This window comes from Tamandua tetradactyla, chromosome 12, assembly GCF_023851605.1.
Source record: "Tamandua tetradactyla isolate mTamTet1 chromosome 12, mTamTet1.pri, whole genome shotgun sequence".
NCBI classification, from domain to species: domain Eukaryota; kingdom Metazoa; phylum Chordata; class Mammalia; order Pilosa; family Myrmecophagidae; genus Tamandua; species Tamandua tetradactyla.
This window is the reverse complement of record NC_135338.1, coordinates 30,100,828-30,113,951: the sequence shown is the minus strand read 5'-3', so window position 1 is coordinate 30,113,951 and position 13,124 is coordinate 30,100,828. Positions and strand designations below refer to the sequence as shown.

Genomic DNA, 13,124 nt, shown 5'->3' with positions numbered 1-13,124 from the left:
CTAAGCCCAGCTCTGTAAGTGAAAGCATTGCCCTACTCCCTAGGTAGGACATGACATACAGGGGTGAAAGTCTCCCTGGCGGTGGAGGAGATGACTCTCAGGGATGAGTCCAGCCCTGGAACCATGGGATCAACAATTCCATCCTGACCAAAAGGGGGAAAAGAAGTGTAACTAATAAAATATCAAGTCTAAAATACTGAAATCTGTTCTGTAAACTATTTGTTGAAGTGTACTTTGAAAATTATTGCTTTTTCTTTGTATATATGTTATATTTCACAATAAAAAACTTAAAAAATGAAGTCTATTTGGAGGTCACTATTACACAAGCTTCAGTTAGACAAGACGTTGCTATCTATCGTAACTTACCAAATCCCAACCAAAACCATTTCAGCCAATTCTAAGGACCATCTAGGGCAATACATAAGATTCTACAAGGTTTCACACACTAGGGCAACTTTCAGAAGGCTACAACCTCCAGATGGGTCCCTAGACAAGATTAGACGTGAAACCTAGATGGCCCAGCCTCTCCAGAATATCAGCTAGTTCCATCTCCCTACCCCAAAATACTGATAGCCCCTTTCAACATGAAAAAGTTAGAATGGCCATAGCCCAAATACCCCTAAAGAGCGGGAGAGAAAGCTCAAAGGCGATGGTGGAATTATACAGAGAAGGTAAAGTTTAACAAACGAATATGATTGCTGAATCATTAAACTGATATTTCTTTTAGTCTATAGTATCTTAGAGCAGCAAGAAGTAAAAACCAAAAATTGTGGAACTGTAACCCATACCAAACTATGAAATCTGTTGTACAACTAATTGTTGTGGTATGCTTTGAAATTTATTGCTTTTTTGTTTATAGGTTATTTTTCACACACGCACAAAAAAAGTCAATCGTGATGATAAAACAAATATTTATTCCTTCTAGTCTCCTATATTCTGGAGCAGCTAGAAGGAAAAATCTGACAGGATGGTATGGTAGCCCATGACAAACTCTAGGATTTGTCCACTACTTGTTGAAGAGTGCTTTGAAAACTTTTGGTTTTTGTTTTCTTTGCTTTATATATATGTTATATTATACAACAAAAAAGTTAAAATAAGTTTAAAAAAATTTAAAGATAAAAAAAAAAAGCAAAATGAAATGAGGCATCTAAATTTCCCAAATTAATGTTTGAAGGTTTCACCACAGTGAAATCAAATTTAGATTGATAAATGGTATCTGTTTAAGAAAAAAATGTGTTATCTTAAATAGGAGAACTCCCAAATGACTTTTGCAGGACAGAAATAATGTGTTAATGCATGTCTGTACAAACTAACAGAAGATGCCTCGTTCATAAACATTAGGGGAGATTTAAACTTTTTCCCCCAATTTGATATTCATTCTTGGTACATTTGAAGAATGTTTCCACAATGAGGCTATGGATTTCAAACAAAAACCCCGACTGGAAAAATATAAAGGTTAAGAAGAACCATCTTTTGCATTTCTCCTATGGATGCCACTGTCAATCTATAATACTTATCAAGGGGATAAGAAGCTCAAGATCCTCAATTAACAGATTGTCACTGATTACTTATTATCTTCTTTCTTTTGCTATAATTTCATTTTAAGAAAGCTAATACAAATTATATTTATTAAAAAGAATCAATCAGTTCTACATTAAAAGCCAACTTACGTCTATTTTGACATTTGCCTTCCATATTATAAAAACTCATGTTGATGTAGGGGAGTCCTAAGCAATGCTATGTGGCCTTCACAACACGTAGATCTATAAAATGGGTACAGGCCAAGGAAAAAGAGCTCCCTCCCTATATACTTCTCATACATTTTCCCTTATCTTGGAATATGAATTCATGGGTGTGCTCAGAATTATGTTGTTGGCATTTTCCAGGTGGGGAAATATTCTGAAAAACATGTTTGTCCTATCTTGATTTCCAATTTTAAAACATTCAAACTGAACACCCCTTTCAGCTGACTGAAACTGAAGGGAGAACAGAAAAGAGGAAAATAAAAACATAAAGAAACAATGTTTTCACCTCGTATGTCATTACTGTTTTTAACTTAACATGTCTCTCATGTTAGCTACCATGGTGATAGGAACAGGCAAAAAATATAGAAACACTGAAAGAACAAATTCCCTCAGACTATTTTAAGGTTTCTAACACAAAGCTTACCCTGGAATTATAGAAGCATACAAGTTGAAAATAGATTCTCATAACTTAGTAATGGTATAATATGCACAATCTTTCCTTATAAAAGCTTTTAAAAATCTGCCACACTTTCCCCCAAAAGAGCCTTCAACCTAATTTTTAAAAATTATTAATTTTCCAATGTAAGTGGCATAGAAGGAAGCATGGTTTACATAACCACAGTGGTTTTCAAAGCAGGGCAATTTTAACAAAACCTCAGGGGACATTACGTAATGTTTGGAAACATTTATGGCTGTGGGGCAGGGGTGCTAGTGGCAACTAGTCCATAGAAGCCAGAGATGCCCCTAAACACCCTGCAATGCACAGGACAGCCCCCACCACAAAGAATTACCCAGCCTCGAATGCCAAGATTGCTGAGGTTGAGACCGTGAAGTATCTTCAACACTGAAAGATTTATAGTCACAAGTTCCAACATAATGGTATTTTCAGTAAAATCAAGTAAGGAAGGCTCCTAAACTTTCTATACTATCAAGGATGGACTAATGCAATGGTGGACCTTCCATATTTGGGGTATGGGAAGAGAATTCAGTTATCCATCTACATAGTATTTTTTTTTTTTCATTTACTCTTACTTCCCAAATCTCCCCACAAAATCAGAATACAAAGTAAAATGTACATCTCAGATGTTTTTGGTCACTTATTTAAACTGCTTTGCTTAAAACCTCAGTTCTACCTATGAGAACTTCACGCTGAAACTCATGCCATTAGATTACCCCACATCCCTCTCTTCCAAGCTCCTCTCCTAACTGGCACAGGAGAGTCAGTCGTACTGAAAAGATTTACTGTCAATCATTTCCTTTTGTCTTTCTCAAAACTTAACTGCAAAGAAATCCCATTATTGCTTCTGCCTACTGCTTGGCCACTTTTGAACTATTCCCAATCCCATATCCCTCTTCTTTCTGCTTATCTCCAACAAGCATGACCCTAAATTTCGACTATTCAAACCCAAATTCTCACAATTAAAGAAAAGGAGCATTAAAAGTAATGGGTACACAATAGAAATTCTCCAAGGGTAAGTTTCAGTTGGGAAAGGCCCCCTGTCAGAATGAGTCATTCTGAAAAGGCTCCTAACACCCAGGAGTCATTCTGAAAAGGCTCCTAACACCCAGAGCTCCAACTTTAAGTGGGTAAATTGGCATTCAAAAAGTGGAGCAATTATCAGAGTGACTCAACAGATGGCCCATTTAAACTACAAGACTAATACAATGTGTCTGATGACCTATTTTAAGTACAAACATTCCCAAGTGGACAATTTGTGATTGAAAATATCAAACGTTTGCAGCAAACTTTGTTATATCTAACTCCATTCCCTCAATCTTGGGCACAGATAATAAAAGAGTAAATAAAACATCAGAAACAATCAAAGGAAGGCCTGGGGCTTAGAATGGATGTCAGGAGAATTACCTGGCATACTTATGGTATAACTTGCCCTGCAAAGGCAAGTATCCTTGCTAGAGACAATGACAAGGCTCAAGGCAAAAAAAAAAAAAAAAAACAAAAAAAAAAAACCATACATATACATATATATATATATATATCTCCTATCAGAAAAGACTACCTAAAAGATGATGAGGTCATTGAAAAGTTGAATCTTCAGAGAGAAGTAATGAATGAGGATAAATTATACCTAATGTCCTAATCTACTGACAGATGGGTCCTCCATTGTAGGGCTCCCTAGACTGCAGAGATAGTTACTGTAGTCACCTTTCAAAAAGGTCTTTCAAAATTCTTTCTAGCACTTAACAAGGTCTAAATGTTGAGCCACTTTGAATTCTTATGAATCATAATAAAGATGAAGCATTTTTTATCATATGTAATGGAAGAAACAGAAAAAGTAGACCTGTGCCTTAAAAAAAAAAACAATAGTAACCAAACTCTGAAAGATAAGGCTCAATTGTTTATGGTCAATGGTTAGGCAATATCCCATTTTATAAGCACAACCTCTTTATTTCACTTTTATACTGAAGACCAAATTTGTTTTATTCTTAATAATATCTGAAATGTAATCAGCCTAATTTAATTATATGTAAACACTGATTTTACTACTGTTGATTGCTGATATCTGCATTTTTAGGGTGTTTAAAAATTATAAAACATTCATAGACATTGATTTTTACCTGATAAACAAATATCTTCTGTGAATGTAACATTCTTTATTATAAGGAAACACATGAAAAAATCTATTGTAAGAATAGACAATTTCTTTACCTTTCAAAGCTATTTCAAAATTTCCAATTGACAGAAATGCAATGAATAAAATGCTGATACCAGACTTTTCATTACATAATTGGATTTACAGACTTCTGACATTATGTTTAAAAACACAGTAAAACTACTTTGACATGTTTAATTGATACAAAGCAGCATACATTTTGCCTGAAACAAAAAAAAACTACATAACACAATTTGTGTATTTAAAAATTACCTTTAATTACTGCACCTCAGTTCCAACGAATTCACTGATGCCTCATAAATCTATTACATTTGAAATAAGACATTATTCCTGGTTTTACAACTTAATTATATGAAAACACATTCATCTTCAATTGCTGCCCCCTTAAAAAATATGCCCTGTGATGTAATTATGTTTTACAAGAATAAGCAGAGATATTAAATGAAGAGGGGCATTTTGATAAAGAATAGACTTTGTTTGGGAGAAGAAATGTAATGAAAAAAATGGAGGCAGGGAATGTGAAGAAGTGTGACTCAGTATCCTGGAAAACTGATAATTCTTGAAATTATTCTCATATTTAAATGAATTTAAAAATCTCTCCAGGAATGAATAAGACTTGTATGAACAAAATCCAAAAGTTTTCAATGAGCTCATTCATTCAAAACACTCTTTGAGTTGCTAGTGCATATAAAATTTTATACAGCCTCAAAAGATAAAGACAACCCAATTACCTTTGAGAGCTAAAGGGCCATTAGTGGAACATTCAAAAACACCACAGGGCACAAAGCAGTACGCACCATAGTATAATTCTGACAAATATTCTTCTGGCTGGATTTGGCTATCATGTCCATAGAGATGACCATGGAAGCAATTAAGAATTGGTGTGACCACACACAGCATTAAAAAAGAGAGACAATCCCTAATCTTGGACAATTGCACACAAAGAGAAAAAGCGAGGCAGTACAATCATCTCCACCAGATCTGCTGAAATGGCTGTCCCTGCCCAGAATTCCAAGGAATCATCCATTCTTTCATAGCACTGCCCATGCTCTATGGTGAGCTCTCAGGGCCCAGACCAGGTCTTATTAACCCAATGTAACCTCAGATACCAGCACCGCCAGTTACATAATACATGCTCAAGACAATATCTGATGGAAGAATTAATGAATGAGAAGAAGAGATGCCACTAAATGAGAAGACATTTTCCAGGAGGTAGGGAATCAAGGAAAAAAATGCCTCTCCTTGGAAATGAGGCAGGAAAACTGAAGAGAATGAGGGTAATGCAATAATGTCACAGGCAAAGGGGAGAGCCGGAATATGGAGATTGAGAATTGTGCACTAAGATATCGGGAAGAAGTAAAATTGTCATTATTTGTACACATTAATCATGATTATGAATGTCAATAATCCTATGAAATACACATACACAAATATCAGAACTAGCAAGAGAATTTAGGGAGGTTTCTGGATACAAGGTCAATATCAAAATAACTATATCTATATATACTAGCAAGTGAACAACTGGAAAATAAATTCAAAAAAGCATATCATTTACAGGAGCATAAAAATTTAATATATCTAATAAATCTAACATATCCAACGAAAGATTATTAAAACCTTTATAATAAAACTACAAAACATTGATAAGAGAAACTGAATGGTGATATATAAGATTCATGGATGGAAAGATGGAATATTATTAAAATGTCTACTCTACAGATTGAACAGGTTCAATTAAATCTCTGTCGAAATTTGTGTTTAAAAAAAAAAGGACCAGTTAATTTCAAAACTTATATGAAATATAAAGGGTCTATGACAGCCAAAGCAATTATGAAAAACAAGAACAATGTTGGAGGATTTACTTTATTTGATTTCAAAACTTATTATAAAGTAACAGTACTAAGTATACAATTGATATAAGAACAGACAAATAGACAAATGTAATGAAATAGAGTCCAGGAACAGACTCATACATATATGGTCAATAGATTTTCAACAAGGCCCTATTCAGCTTAACTGGAAAAGAAAAGTTGTTTTTTTTTTTTTTTGCATGGGCAGGCACTGGGAATCAAACCCAGGTCTCCTGCAAGGCAGACGAGAATTCTGCCTGCTGAGCCTCCATGGCCCGCCCAAGAAAAGAATTTTTAACAAATATTCACATGTAAAAACAAAAATAAACCTCAACAGTAAACTTTATCTTTTAATAACTTTCATGTTATCAACCTAAAGGCAGAAGATAAAACCACAAAGCATAATGAAGAAAGTTTAGAAAAATATCTTCACAATCTTCAATAGGCAAAGTATGCAAGACCCAATAAAGCACTAATGATGAAAAAAATTGATAAATTGGGACTTAAGGATTAAACTTTCTCCTCATCAAGAGATACCATTAGGAAAAGGAATAGACAAGCTAAAGATTAGAGAAAATATTTATAATATATGTATCTGACAAATAACCTGTCTATACATACACACACACATACAAACACACATATTTAAAATCTTACAAAGCAACAATAAAGACAATTCAATAATAATAATAATAATTTTAAAGAATAGGCCAGAGACACTTAAAAAAAAAAAAGGATACGAGAGAGAAATGAGACAAAGTCTCACTGGCCGACAAATTTCAAACGGAGTCAAGAAGTTATCCTTACGCTTTATATAGATAACCCTTTTTATAGTTTACGGTATATTGGAGTGGCTAGAAGGAAATACTGAGTTCCAGTAGCCTTGATTCTTGAAAAAGACTAGATAACCATACAGCTTTTACAATGTGACAGTGTGATTGTGAAAACCTCGTGTCTGATGCTCCTTTTGTCCAGGGTATGGAAGATGAGTTTAAAAAAAAAGATAATAATAATGACAAAAAGTAAATAAATAATGGGGGGAGATAAAGGTCAAAAACGAGGCAGATTGAAATACCGTGGGTCAGTGAGAGGGAGGGGTAGCAGGTATAGTATGTATGAGCTCTTTTTGTTTTTTTCTTTTTCTTTTTTTTTTGGATGATGTAAATGTTCTAAAAATGATCGTGGTGAAGAATACACAACTATGTGATGATATTGTGAGCCACTGATGGTATAATAATGGTTGGACTGTATGTGTATGGATATTTCTCAATAAAAAAAGGGGGGGGCATACGATTGGCCAATAAACACATTGAAAAGATACTCAAAATCATTAGTACCAAATAGAGACACTATCTGAAATGCACCAGAATGGCTTTTAAAAAGTAAATAAAGAAACAAGCAAAAGAAACCAACAATACCAAACGCTGGTAAGGATGTGGAGTAACTGGAACCCTCAAATTTTCTGGTACAAGTATAAAATGGCACTACTTTGGGAAAAAAGTCTTGCAGTTTCTTATAGTTAAATGCACATCTACCATAGGACTCAACAATTCCATTTCTAGATATTACCCAAGACATAAGAAAATGTACATCCACAAAATAAACTATTTGTAGAAGTTTACAGCATCCTTATTTATAACAGCCAATAACTAGAAACAACCCAAACTTAAGAACACTTAAGATCTAAGCATTTTATTTTATCTTTTAATTAAAAAAAAATTTTTTTAAAGAATAAAAGCACACAAGACTGTTGGGGTAATCTCGCCTTCCTATCCACACCCAGCATTCTTTGGTTTTGACAAAATTGACCCTGAAGCAAGAAGAGAGGGAATGGAAAAGATCTGAGAAGGAACGTAAAAATTTGTGCTGGAGAGAGCAAGAGTGAGCCTTGTAAATATCTCCACTTGTAAAGATCATTTACAAGTGAAAGAAAAGCATAAAGAGATGCTGAGGATGAGAGAGTGGAGTGAGATGCTTAGAGGATTAACATTCCAGAGAAAGTTAGAGGGGCGCAAAATAGGATAAAGGTCAAATGTAAAAAAAGAACAAGAATTATCATAAAAGATGGGAAAATAACGGAGTTATGTAAGAATAGAAGTGAGTTGTAGCCCTGAGGAGTAAACTCTTCCTTAGGGTGGTTCCAAAGGTTTGCCAACAAGTTACCTTTAACTCTTTCCTCTCCCTTAACCCTATAGCCAATCAGTTACTACCGATCCTTAGGTGTTTTTCTATTCCCTTCTGCTGTTCAATGGCAAATATAATGAATGGAAGCATAGAGTTATAATGCAGAGGCTATAATACCTGCCTAAAATATTCACTGAGAAGTAATGAGAGAACGGCTGGCGAAAGACTAGAATCTGATTCATGTTTTATGTCAACATGGATTAAGTTTTATAGGAAGACATATGTAAAGGGCCATTTATTTCCTGCTTTTAATAACCTGTTTTGCTACTTTTAACAAATAGCGATGCATTTGGACCTTTCTTTACTTATCCATAAAATGGAGATGTCACAGATGTAATAAACATTACAATCCCTAGATTAGTCAAATATTCTAAATATGGTAGTTGTTCACTAGGTTAATTTACTCATCCACAGGTAAAACTTAACATTTAATAAATGGTTCAATAAAGGAGCTAATTCATCTCATATGGAATAGTGAATTATTCTACTAGAGATAGAAACAAGAAATTATTTTCCATGTAGTATGAAAACGTTCTGGCTGCTACAGAAGCTGCAACTTAGATTTTCTTTTTCTCTGTATATCTGAATAATCTTTTTTTCCCACAAGATTTCACCCTAATTTGAAACAATTTAAACCTTAAATAACCATGAAAATGAAATATCATCTGTATTTTGAAGGAAAATTCCATCCTAATGAGAGTTAAAATGTCAGTCAAGGTGACTAAAACATTTCCCTTAAGACTGTATTACTTCTTTTCCTTATTCAGTAAAGATATCACTTCACTTCCAAGGTAACTGACATATCCTTTTTGTGAGCCCTAGTTATGGCACTTTACTTTTTTAAAATCCCAAATTCCTGAAATCAAATTCTATTCATCAATTTTATCTCAGCCTTTCACTGCATTTTTATTTCAACGTGTGTTAGAAAAGAAAGCGCTAACAGTATGAGCTCAGAAATGTCCTACCAGGCAATTGCACAATACATGCAATCATCAGGCAGGCTCTGCTCCTCAGTGCCACACGCTGTCAGCTGGCAATTAAGAGTTCTGACACAATTCCATAAGGCTTGTCAATGTAAACTATGGGCCAGCTACAAGGAGTGTCAAAGCTCCACAATACAGTATATCTAGAGCTCCCCATTAGCGTCAGCACAGGTTTACTAGGAAATGTAAGGAGACATTTGTGATGAGAAGCCTCTGCCAATGCAGAAGCACTTTTAGGCTTGCTTCCTGGTGCAAGATAGCACTATCCCATGGACTAGGGCACTCACTCAAATAGGACCTTGTAGCAGAAGCAGGTATCTATCTCTTCACCCACAGAGGGCTGCTAACTTACTACAGACATAATCCTGCTTTCTAATCACTGTCATATTTTTAATCACTTGGTCACTTTAAGAGAGAGGGTAAGGAAAAAACTGCCCATCTCTTAAATTCTCCTTGCAAGTTTTACTTCCTGTAATCCAGGTGGCACATCTCTCCAGGAGAAGAGTCCTTCACATCATGATGTAAACCTGAAAGGCCTGAGGGTAGAAAAATCACTAAACAGAAAGCGTATTCTATATAAAGACTCAACAAAAAATACAGTCCAACTGTCAGAGAGAGTCCCTTCTCTGAATGACAAGTTAGATTGAGATTCTCTGAAATAGTAATTACAAAAGCCGATTATTTTTCATGAGGCTCGGAACTTCATGGTCACTACCAATAGAAATCTACTGCTCTATCTAAAGGGCAGTGACTCTTCTATTTGTAAATATCATGAAATACCAACAATTCACTTTAGTGCCGGATATGCCACATTTGTTCAATATGCAAATGGAATTTTAGCAAAAGGTCCAAGCAAGTAAAAGCTGGCCTAATCAAGAAAGCAATTTCCTATAAACAGTGTTGCCAAAAGCTGTCCGTTCTTAGATAGAGGTCAAGAACTAAACAGGGAGTATGTACACTCAGCCATTTGAGCAGAGAATAATACTAACATCCTGTATACCATTTATGACACTTTATACTTTATTACAGGGAACTTTTGTATTCTTTATCTCATTAAGGAAAATGGGTCAAGGAGCCCGCTGTACTGCAGGAAGCATCCTTACACAGAGTAGGCACCAAACGGATTCCAGGACTTTTATAACTGTAAAGGTCACACAATAAATAATGTAGCCCCCTGCTTTTGGAGGAAAATAATAACAAAATAAAAACCGCATCTTCTCCTTTGCTGGAAAACATTTGCAAAACAGTAACTAAAAAGCTATTTTATAGGCCACCATGTTCTCCAAGATATGAAAGCAACACCCCAATGACTATAATTAGTAGTACCCTTCATTCAACAAACTCTGAAAAAGAAAGTAGAGAACTGCTTTAAAAACTAAGATTCCTTCCTTCCTTCCTTTTCTTTCTTCCTTTCCTCTCTCTCTTCAATCCTTTCTTCCCTCCTTTCCTTACTTTTGGCTGTACGTCAAGCATTCAAACTTACAGGGATGAGTCTACTCTGAATTTTTGTCTATTCAGAAATATCAGAAAATAAAAGACACGAGTTCCAAAAAGCACCATGATTCTGCCTCTATTATAACATTGGGAGAGCACGAACTTGGCAGTGAAGCTTGGAGATCTGGAAATAAAGTAAAAAATCTAAAGTAGTAAACTGGAGAAGGCAGAACGGAAATTCTCAAGTACAGATTCCATTCTGTCACAGATGACAGATGAACTGTCTTCCTTGTAAAGGACGATAACCCCTCTATGCCAGGTAAAAGGATTAATCCTAAAGCAGTGATTCCAAACTCTGGTTTGATACCACTGCTAAGAGGGTACCAGAGAGTTTCAAAGAATGTGGCAAAAATTTTAGAACAAAATTTTAATTCATCCATTTATACAGAACCAATACACCTCCAAAATAGAAAGTACAAATGGTTGGAGATCACACCCTCTAGAAATTAAATAACAACATACCTTCTTATCTTGAAACTTTGGAAATGCCACTTATTAATCCCCTTTCAGCAGAAGTAGCCCCTCTCTTACTGGTTTGAAAATGTTCCCATCTCTTTTGTTTAAGTTCTGGCCTCCTCATGTTTATTCAGAAGAAGCTTGCTTCACTACAAGAAAAGTTACCATTTCCTTCCCCTTTGCAGTACGTGCTAAGGTCAGTTCTGACTTGTTCTATCACTGAGCATGCTAAGCCTCCACTTTAAGACTAAGAATGACTTGCAATAGAGCATGCTCCACTATACCTGCCCTTTATCTGCCTTCCCTAACTGGATTAGTCCACATCATTTCTAGCCCACTTTCCCCAAACTGTATAAACCCCAGGCTCCATTTTGTTTGGAGACACTGATCTGAGGCTTTTTCTCCAGTCTCCTGGCTGATTAACCACACAATAAACCCTTTCTCTTCTCAAAATCCTGGAGTCACAACATTGTCTTCTGTGTGCACCAGGCAACAAGCCCACTTGTTGTTGGCAGTAACAACTTGAAGAGAAAATAAAACTTATACTTTGCTCTGCTCTAAATAAAAAGAAAGATCTTAGCATGCAATAGTAGGTATATTCCATTTTTTTATAGTCTCTGACAGAATTAATGATTAAGGAAACCATCTGGTAGGAAATCAGAAAGGTATTTTAAGAAGAGAGTAAGCTTTTTTTTCTTCCAGCAGCTAACAAGTCATCAAGTCAGTCCAACTTTCTAATTGAGTATTTACCATGAAAAAAAAAAAAGAAAAACAAAATAAAACAGATACTGGCAAGTTCGCTGTTGCTCAAAAAAGCCACCTGCAGCCTTGATCACAAAATGGTAGTAACCCAGCATAACTCAGGTCGGAGTAAAGGTAGGTAAGACAATAATGGCAGGCTTAGTGCTTTTGTCTTTGATGTTTTATTTTTAGACTACAGATTCCTCATCTGAACTTTTTTTTATCTCTAGTGTTCTCCCCAGGTCCAGGGAGGCCACACCACCCTCATTCTTCACCTGACTTTACTTTCATTCTTCACTTAGAATGAAGTCAAAAGGAGAAGGAAACAGATGGAGGGGGAAAAACAGTTGAGAGGATTGAGACCAACTGAAAAAGACATACCCAAATCCTTCCCAAAAAGAGATTACAGTGTAATCTCATTTAAAATAAGAAAGCCGGGCAGGCCAGATGGCTCAGCAGGTGGAATTCTCACCTGTCATGCCAGAGACCCAGGTTCGATTCCTGGTGCTTGCCCAAGCAAAAAATGATAATAATAAAGTAAAATAAAATAAGAAAGCCTATCTAGCTGTACGTGATGGGAGTAGTACATTTAATACGTCAGCAATCCACTGATAGAGAAATCATGTTTTAATTTGTTAAGAGTCCACGTAGCAAATAAACAAATATGAAGGGCCCTGTCTTTATGACACTAACATTAGGACTAAGAAAACAGTTAATTAAAATAAATCTAAGAGTGTTGTGCAAGAAAACCAACAGATAAACAACCCCAACATTGCAGACAAGAAAGGACAGCAGGTTCTGAACTGCTGAACACAATCACGCCCAATGCCTAAAATGCCCCAGGAAGCTATCCATATGGAAAGCTAAAGTAACTATTTATTAATGATAATATTTTGAAAGCAGAAACGTGTTTTCTTCAACCATTTAAATGATAAGATCTCAATTTAATGCTTAAAAAATAAAAACTCATGATAATAACAATGAATCAAAGTTATAATTTAAAACTTGGCAATATTAGCTGAACATAATTCAAATCAG

At 35.3% G+C, this 13,124-nt stretch overlaps 1 protein-coding gene across 14 annotated transcripts in view; it reads right to left on the bottom strand.

The window, feature by feature from the left end:
* Positions 1–13,124, bottom strand: part of SIPA1L1 (signal induced proliferation associated 1 like 1) — a 417,008-nt gene that overhangs the window by 188,831 nt on the left and 215,053 nt on the right. Inside the window, exon 1 of one of the 14 annotated variants that reach the window (XM_077122909.1) lies at positions 11,352–12,579. The exons of the other annotated variants lie outside the window; for them this stretch is intronic. The gene's annotated coding sequence lies outside the window, so the exon portion shown is untranslated. Of the gene's footprint in view, positions 1–11,351; positions 12,580–13,124 lie in introns of those variants that run through there. 14 annotated transcript variants of the gene reach the window in all.